The 9,868-nt window shown below is 42.9% G+C and overlaps 1 long non-coding RNA gene across 1 annotated transcript; it reads right to left on the bottom strand.

Moving 5' to 3' along the window:
* LOC138986380 (uncharacterized) lies at positions 1-2,743 on the bottom strand. The gene is made up of 4 exons (XR_011463220.1): positions 2,348-2,743; positions 1,385-1,541; positions 1,095-1,142; positions 1-903 (listed from the first exon to the last, which is right to left on the bottom strand). It is a non-coding gene; the product is annotated as an uncharacterized lncRNA (long non-coding RNA).
* Between the last annotated feature and the right edge of the window lie 7,125 nt (positions 2,744-9,868).

The raw sequence follows: 9,868 nt of genomic DNA, 5'->3' as shown, positions 1-9,868 counted from the left end.
GTAAGACAAAGATCTCAGCTCTCAAGGAATTCACACAATATAATAGACCCTTTTTTGCAGGCATTTCTGTACAGCATTTGAATCCCTTTATTTTGGGGGTGAGGACATAAGACTCTTGCTAATAAGTAGGGCCCCCTTATAGTCGGGGCACAGGCCTATAACTTAGGCTTCCTTAACGCAAGGAACTGGGAGCCAGTGGCCCAAAGAAGTGGACAGTCTCCAATTCAGACAGTCATGACAGTGTGCCTCTTGGTTCTTCCAATGTGGGAAGTGTCACTGACCTTTGCTCCAGTTAATATGCTTTATATTCACCCCAATATTTGCTGCTTTGCTCTGAAGCCCCACTGTTCCCAGCCAATGACTAAGCACAGAAGGAGTCAGGCCCATTTCTGGGAGACATAGGACTATGTGGCCTGTGACTTTGGTAACAGGACTCCCCATCAGCCTGGTCCAACTTCATTAGCACTAAACTTCAGTCTATGACTCTTCCTATTCAACCTTCTTCTTTCCTTCTCTCATCCATAAAGGTCAGATTTACATTAAACAGCTCTCCCAGCTTCTCTGGCTCCCTCCCTACATTCTCTCACAGATATTTTCCCCAATAAGGCTCCGCTTGTCTAATTCCAGCTGGGCTTTTGCATCTGTGAGGACCTGAGCTAACCCACTAATGGTAAGAGCATGATGGTAGTAATGGTAACAGCCATGATGTTGACTGTGTAGCCCTGAGTCAGGTTCTCCAGTCCAACTTGTGATTCTGGGAGCTATTCATTACCCACTCCAATATTCTTGGCTGGGAAATCCCATGGACAGAGGATCCAGGCAGACTAGAGTCCACAGAGTCACAAAGAGTCGGACATGACTGAGCATGCACGCATCCATGCAGTAGGGAAAATAGACATTCATCTGTTAAAAACAAAAAAGAACCTTAACCAACCATGTCACAGAACCATCTTTTTCAACTACCTAACAGAACCTAAGTGAACAAAAGGGCTTCCCTAGTAGCTCAGCTGTTAAAGAACCCTCCTGCAATGCAGGAGACCCTGCTTCAATTCCTGGGTCAGGAAGGTCCTGTGGAGAAGGGATAGGCTACTCACTTCAGTATTCTTGGGCTTTCCTGGTGGCTCAGACAGTAAAGAATACACCTGCAATGCGGGAAACTTGGGTTAGACTCCTGGGTTGGGGAGATCCCCTGGAGGAGAGCATGGCAACCCACTTCAGTATTCTTGCCTGGAGAATCCCCCTGGACAGAGGAGCCTGGTGGGCTATAGTTCATGGAGTTGCAAAGAGTTAGACATGACTGAGGAAACTAAACATAGCACAAGTGAACAAAATTAGGAGTGACTTTGCTTCTGAAAGAAGAGTCTAAGGCAATTTCCTGGCTCACCCTGTCTCAGAAATGTATAGGTGGCTATGATGGGTGTCCAGCTATTTTCTTCCCTCTCTGCCTTCAAGATCGGAAGGCGCATCCTGAGAGTTGCTTCAAGCAGCTGACTGTCAACTGAAACTGGAGAGACTAGGAGAAGCTTCTATTCAGGTGAGGCCTGGAAGAAAAGTGAAGCAGAAAACAAAAGTTCACAAACGACCAAGTAGGCATCTAAAGAGATTTTCTCATTCCTTGAAAAAGTGGGCTCTGTACCCACAGTACATTGTGAGCTCACTGACACCAGAACAAGAAACTATCTTTGTATTATCAGTCCCCAAACAGCATTCACTGAAAGGTAGTAGCAATATAAAAAGTACAAAGTATTAAAAGATATATAATTCATAGCCAAGAACTAACCATAGATTAACACATTCAATGGGAAGAACAATTTTCCCTCTATTTAGACTTATTTTATGAAAGATAATCATGATAAATTAAGTGAAGAGTTATGCTTTAAAAGAGTGCCTGATGAACTATGGATGGAGGTTTGTGACATTGTACAGGAGACAGGGATCAAGACCATCCCCAAGAAAAAGAAATGTAAAAAAAGCAAAATGGCTGTCTGAGGAGGCCTTACAAATAGCTGTGAAAAGAAGAGAAGCGAAAAGCAAAGGAGAAAAGGAAAGATATACCCATTTGAAAGCAGAGTTCCAAAGATTAGCAAGGAGAGATAAGAAAGCTTTCCTCAGCGATCAATGCAAAGAAATAGAGGAAAACAATAGAATGGGAAAGACGAGAGATCGCTTCAAGAAAATTAGAGATACCAAGGGAACGTTTCAGGCAAAGATGGGCTCAAAAAAGGACAGAAATGGTATGGACCTAACAGAAGCAGGAGATATTGAGAAGAGGTGGCAAGAATACACAGAAGAACTGTACAAAAAAGATCTTCACGACCAAGATAATCACGATGGTGTGATCACTCACCTAGAGCCAGACATCATGGAATGTGAAGTCAAGTGGGCCTTAGGAAGCATCACAATGAACAAAGCTAGTGGAGGTGATGGAATTCCAGTTGAGCTATTCCAAATCCTGAAAGATGATGCTGTGAAAGTGCTGCACTCAATATGCCAGCAAATTTGGAAAACTCAGCAGTGGCCACACGACTGGAAAAGGTCAGTTTTCATTCCAATCCCTAAAAAGGCAATGCCAAAGAATGCTCAAACTACAGCACAATTGCACTCATCTCACACTCTAGCAAAGTAATCCTCAAAATTCTCCAAGCCAGGATTCAGCAATACATGAACTGTGAACTTCCAGATGTTCAAGCTGGTTTTAGAAAAGGCAGAGAAACCAGAGATCAAACTGCCAACATCTGCTGATCATCAAAAAAGCAAGAGAGTTCAGGAAAAACATCTATTTATGCGTTACTGACTATGCCAAAGCCTTTGATTGTGTGGATCACATTAAACTGGAAAATTCTGAAAGAGATGGGAATACCAGACCACCTGACCTGCCTCTTGACAAACCTGTATGCAGGTCAGGAAGCAACAGTTAGAACTGGACATGGAACAACAGACTGGTTCCAAATAGGAAAAGGAGTATATCAAGGCTGTATATTGTCACCCTGCTTATTTAACTTATTTGCAGAGTACATCATGAGAAATGCTGGGCTGGAAGAAGCACAAGCTGCAATCAAGATTGCTGTGAGAAATATCAACAACCTCAGGTATGCAGATGACACCACCCTTATGGCAGAAAGTGAAGAGGAACTAAAAAGCCTCTTGATGAAAGTGAAAGAGGAGAGTGAAAAAGTTGGCTTAAAGCTCAACATTCAGAAAACTAAGATCATGGCATCCGGTCCCATCACTTCATGGCAAATAGATGGGGAAACAGTGGAAAACAGTGGAAACAGTGGCTGACTTTATTTTTCTGGGCTCCAAAATCACTGCAGATGGTGACTGCAGCCATGAAATTAAAAGACGCTTACTCCTTGGAAGGAAAGTTATGACCAACCTAGACAACATATTAAAAAATAAAGACATTACTTTGCCAACAAAGGTCTGTCTAGTCAAGGCTATGGTTTTTCCAGTGGTCATGTATGGATGTGAGAGTTGGACTATAAAGAAAGCTGAGCACAGATGAACTGATGCTTTTGAACTGTGGTGTTGGAGAAGACTCTTGAGAGTCCCTTGGACTGCAAGGAGATCCAACCAGTCCATCCTAATGGAGATCAGTCCTGGGTGTTCATTGGAAGGACTGATGCTAAAGCTGAAACTCCAATACTTTGGCCACCTGATGCGAAGAGCCAACTCATTTGAAAAGACCCTGATGGTGGGAAAGATTGAGGGCAGGAGGAGAAGGGGATGACAGAGGATGAGATGGCTGGATGGCATTACCAACTCAATGGATATGAGTTTGTGTAAACTCCAGGAGTTGGTGATGGATAGGGAGGTCACAAAGAGTCAGACATGACTGAGCGACTGAACTGATACTTTAAAATACAACTCATTAATCAAAAAGTCTGAGGCTCGGGTTTAATATTCTGAATGGGCAAATTTAAGACTTTGTTGGTGGTGAAGATTACTTTTGTTACGGAAATTGGAATAAATTAAAGAGCTCTTTAGTTTCAATAATATTTAATACCATCAACTGAGTGCTTAGTATGTGCTAGATACAATAAGTCCCCTACATACAAATGAGTTCCAAGAGCACATCCCTAAGTCCAATTTGTTCATAAGTCCAACAAAGTTAACCTAGGTACCCAAATAACAGTTAGCTATATAGTGGTGTACTGTATGTAACAGGTTTATAATAATTTTCACACAAATAATACACAAAAACAAACACAAAATATAAAGAAAACATTTTTAATCTAATAGTACAGTACCTTGAGAAGTACAGTATTACAGTACAACAGCTGGCATTCAGGGGCTGGCACCAAGTGAACAGGCAAGAAGGATTACTGACTGAAGGGGGAAGGGCAGGTAAGAGATGGTAGAGCTGAAGGATGGTCAGCAATAGGAGATGGAGGGCAAAATGCAGTTTCATCCATGCCCGATGTTGATGGCACAGGTTCTCATTCCTTGCTGGATTCACTTCTATCTACCCTCTTTGACAAAATTGTCCAGTGATATCTGGACAGTAGATCTGTTTTTGCTCATCATAGATGACATGGCAGCGCTGGACTGCATTCTGAACAGCTCCTGCAACCTTCCTGTACCATTCTCCGTTCAGGTCCCATGCCTCAAAACTAACAGTGCCTCCTTAAATAAAGAAAATCCAGTCAAGGGTGAGGGTGGGATGACTAGGGAGAATGGCATTGAAACATGTATAATATCATATAAGAAACGAATCGCCAGTCCAGGTTCGATGCATAATACAGGAAGCCTGGGGCTGGTGCACTGGGATGACCCAGAGGGATGGGATGGGGAGGGAGGTGGGAGGGGGGTTCAGGATGGGGAACATGTGTACACCCATGGCAGATGCATGTTGATGTGTGGCAAAACCAATACAATATTGTAAAGTAAAATAATAATAATAAATAAATGATAAATGGTTAAAAAAAAAAAAGAAAGAAAATCCCCCTGCCATTCCCTGTGTCATGAAACTCTTCAGTTCTTCAGTTACTTCTTCCTCTTGTCTCTCTTTTGCCCTTTCTCTGGGCTTCGAGTTCCCTCAGGTCTTTAGTAAGCTCCTCATGTTGCACAGCAACAGTACTGTACACTAAAGTACACAAAAGCACAACTGCGTGTAGAGGATGCACGTACATGACAATGTATGCATGTTTGCATCTTTGAAAGTTCAAAGCTTGAATGTTCGCATGAAGGGGACTTACTCTACTGTTGTAAACCATCTTACTTATGATCTCATTTAACACTCACAGTGTCCTTATCGGATGGGGCTATAATCATCTCCAGCTGACAGATAAGGACATTGAAGCAAAGAAAAATTAAGTGGCTTGTCTGGGCTAAAACAGCTTAGATAGTGTGGCTGGTATCTGAACCTAGGCAATCAGGCTGTGGTGTTTGGGCCCCAGTCATTTAAAACAGAACACAAATTGTGTGGAAAATTCAAATATGACCTGCAGGGAAATACTAGGAATTGATTGAAAATTCCAAGGATATCAGCCAGAAAGAAGATCAGAATTTCTGAAGTTCACATCTGGTTACCTTAGCTAGTTTCTGTATCCAACACTTTCTCTCCTTATCAAGCTTCCTATGATTCCTCTATCATCATGTCACTCTTTTGATCAAAAGCTTCCTAGGGCTTCTTTCTGCCTACTGCTGCTGCTACTGCTAAGTCGCTTCAGTCGTGTCCGACTCTGTGCGACCCCAGAGGCGGCAGCCCACCAGGCTCCCCCGTCCCTGGGATTCTCCAGGCAAGAACACTGGAGTGGGTTGCCATTTCCTTCTCCAGTGCATGAAAGTGAAAAGTGAAAGTGAAGTCGCTCAGTCATGTCTGACTTCTAGCGACCCCATGGACTGCAGCCTACCAGGCTCCTCTGTCCATGGGATTTTCCAGGCAAGAGTACTGGAGTGGGGTGCCATTGCCTTCTCCATCTTTCTGCCTGATAGATCTCAAACTTGAATGTGGATCATACACACCTGCGGAGCTTACTTATAATACTGATTTCATAAGCTGCAACCCAGAAAGTTTGATTTAGTAGGTTTGGGTGGGGCCTGGGAATCTGTGCTTTTAGCAAGGTTTGCAAAACATTGGCCTAGGTAGACAAAGCCTAAACACTTTGTTCTAGCATTCAAGGCTGTTCATGACCTGGCCCCCACCCACCTAACTCCTCATAGGAACACTCTATTCTAGAAAGGCCACTATCCTCAAACTTCTCATGGAGGGAGGCATTTCTAACTCTAAACCTTTGCCCACACCCTCCTACCCATCTGGAATGACCACCTGCCTTCTTTCCTCCTATCCAAACACTACATGCTTTAAGGTGAAGCCCAAGTTTCACCTCTGCTACAAGACTTAAAATCCTTAAACTCTCCAGCCCAGAAGGTTATCACTCTTTTTCTGAACCATTAAGTCTCTACTGTCTGATCCCAATCCTTTTGGTATTTAACTGATTTCAAGAGTATTTGCCTTCCTTCCCCAATTAGACTGATGAGTGCCACTACCCACATGTTGCTATTTAAATGTAAGCTAATTAAGATTAGCTGACCCATACCTCCACAGGAGACTCAAACACAGGTCTGGCTCAGTCTCTGTGGGGCCTCTGGGTCCTGGTGTGCACAAGGTTTTGTCTGAGCCCTCCAAGCATCTCTGGTAGGTATGGGGTTTGATTCTAAATGCGATTTCACTCCTCCTACCATCTTGCTGGGGCTTCTCCTTTGCCCTTGGACATGGGATATCTTTTTTTGGTGGGATTCAACATTTTCCTGTCGATGGTGGTTCAGCAGCAAGTTGTATTTTGGAGTTCTTGCATGTCCTTCTACTCTGAAGAGGTAGAAGGACATCTTCAGAGTCCTTCAGAGTCCTCCAGAAGATGAATGCATGTCCTTCTACTCTGCCATCTTGCCATACATCAAAACCATCCCCAAGAAAAGGAAATGCAAAAAGGCAAAATGGTTAACCGAGGAGGCCTTACAAATAGCTGAGAAAAGAAAAGAAGCTAAAAGAAAGGAGAAAAGGAAAGATACACCCATTTGAGTTCAGAGTTCTAAAGAATTACAAGGAGAGACAAGAAAGACTTCCTCAGCGATCAGTGCAAAGAAATAGAGGAAAATAATAGAATGGGAAAGACTAGAGATCTCTTCAAGAAAATTAGAGATACCAAGGGAACATTCCATGCAAAGATGGGCATAATAAAGGACAGAAATATTATGGACCTAACAGAAGCAGAAGATATTAAGAAACGGTGGCAAGAATACACAGAAGAACTATACAAAAAAGATCTTCATGACCCAGATAACCATGATGGTGTGATCACTCACCTAGAGCCAGACATCCAGGAATATGAAGTCAAGTGGGCCTTAGGAAGCATCACAATGAACAAAGCTAGTGGAGGTGATGGAATTCCAGTTCAGATCAGATCAGATCAGATCAGTCGCTCAGTCGTGTCCGCGACTCTTTGCGACCCCATGAATCGCAGCACGCCAGGCCTCCCTGTCCATCACCAACTCCCGGAGTTCACTCAGACTCACGTCCATCGAGTCAGTGATGCCATCCAGCCATCTCATCCTCTGTCGTCCCCTTCTCCTCCTGCCCCCAATCCCTCCCAGCATCAGAGTCTTTTCCAATGAGTCAACTCTTCACATGAGGTGGCCACAGTACTGGAGTTTCAGCTGTAGCATCATTCCTTCCAAAGAAATCCCAGGGCTGATCTCCTTCAGAATGGACTGGTTGGATCTCCTTGCAGTCCAAGGGACTCTCAAGAGTCTTTTCCAACACCACAGTTCAAAAGCATCAATTCTTTGGTGCTCAGCCTTCTTCACAGTCCAACTCTCACATCCATACATGACCACAGGAAAAACCATAGCCTTGACTAGACGAACCTTTGTTGGCAAAGTAATGTCTCTGCTTTTCAATATGCTATCTAGGTTGGTCATAACTTTCCTTCCAAGGAGTAAGCGTCTTTTAATTTCATGGCTGCAGTCACCATCTGTAGTGATTCTGGAGCCCAGAAAAATAAAGTCTGACACTGTTTCCACTGTTTCCCCATCTATTTCCCATGAAGTGGTGGGACCGGATGCCATGATCTTCATTTTCTTAATGTTGAGCTTTAAGCCAACTTTTTCACTCTCCACTTTCACTTTCATCAAGAGGCTTTTGAATTCCTCTTCACTTTCTGCCATAATGGTGGTGTCATCTGCATATCTGAGGTTATTGATATTTCTTCCGGCAATCTTGATTCCAGCTGTGCTTCTTCCAGTCCAGCGTTTCTCATGATGTACTCTGCATAGAAGTTAAATAAACAGGGTGACAATATACAGCCTTGACGTACTCCTTTTCCTATTTGGAACCAGTCTGTTGTTCCATTTCCAGGTCTAACTGTTGCTTCCTGACCTGCATACAAATTTCTCAAGAGGCAGATCAGGTGGTCTGGTATTCCCATCTCTTGAAGAATTTTCAACAGTTTATTGTGATCCACACAGTCAAAGGCTTTGGCATAGTCAATAAAGCAGAAATAGATGTTTTTCCTGAACTCTCTTGCTTTTTCGATGATCCAGCGGATGTTGGCAATTTGATCTCTGGTTCCTCTGCCTTTTCTAAAACCAGCTTGAACATCTGGAAGTTCACGGTTCACATATTGCTGAAGCCTGGCTTGGAGAATTTTGAGCATTACTTTACTAGCGTGTGAGATGAGTGCAATTGTGTGGTAGTTTGAGCATTCTTTGGCATTGCCTTTCTTTGGGATTGGAATGAAAACTGACCTTTTCCAATCCTGTGGCCACTGCTGAGTTTTGCAAATTTGCTGGCATATTGAGTGCAGCACTTTCACAGCATCATCTTTCAGGATTTGGAATAGCTCAACTGGAATTCCATCACCTCCACTAGCTTTGTTTGTAGTGATGCTTTCTAAGGCCCACTTGACTTCACACTCCAGGATGTCTGGCTCTAGGTCAGTGATCACACCATCGTGATATCTGGGTCTTGAAGATCTTTTTTGTACAATTCTTCTGTGTATTCTTGCCACCTCTTCTTAACATCTTCTGCTTCTGTTAGGTCCATACCATTTCTGTCCCTTATTGAGCTCATCTTTGCATGAAATGTTCCTTTGGTATCTCTGATTTTCTTTAAGAGATCCCTAGTCTTTCCCATTCTGTTGTTTTCCTCTATTTCTTTGCATTGATTGCTGAAGAATGCTTTCTTATCTCTTCTTGCTATTCTTTGGAACTCTGCATCCAGATGTTTATATCTTTCCTTCTCTCCTTTGCTTTTCGCTTCTCTTCTTTTCACAGCTATTTGTAAGGCCTCTCCAGACAGCCATTTTGCTTTTTTGCATTTCTTTTCCATGGGGATAGTCTTGATCCCTGTCTCCTGTACAATGTCACAAACCTCATTCCATAGTTCATCAGGCACTCTATCTATCAGATCTAGGCCCTTAAATCTATTTCTCACTTCCACTGTATAATCATAAGGGATTTGATTTAGGTCATACCTGAATGCTCTAGTGGTTTTCCCTACTTTCTTCAATTTAAGTCTGAATTTGGCAATAAGGAGTTCATGGTCTGAGCCACAGTCAGCTCCTGGTCTTGTTTTTGCTGACTGTATAGAGCTTCTCCATCTTTGGCTGCAAATAATATAATCAATCTGATTTTGGTGTTGACCATCTGGTGATGTCCATGTATAGAGTCTTCTCTTGTGTTGTTGGATGAGGGTGTTTGTTATGACCAGTGCATTTTCTTGGCAAAACTCTATTAGTCTTTGCCCTGCTTCATTCCGTATTCCAAGGCCAAATTTGCCTGTTACTCCAGGTGTTTCTTGACTTCCTACTTTTGCATTCCAGTCCCCTATAATGAAAAGGACATATTTTTGGGGTGTTAGTTCTAA

This window comes from Bos mutus, chromosome X (genome assembly GCF_027580195.1).
Source record: "Bos mutus isolate GX-2022 chromosome X, NWIPB_WYAK_1.1, whole genome shotgun sequence".
Lineage (NCBI taxonomy): Eukaryota > Metazoa > Chordata > Mammalia > Artiodactyla > Bovidae > Bos > Bos mutus.
The sequence above is the reverse complement of the archived record's forward strand: the minus strand, read 5'-3'. Positions and strand labels throughout refer to the sequence as shown.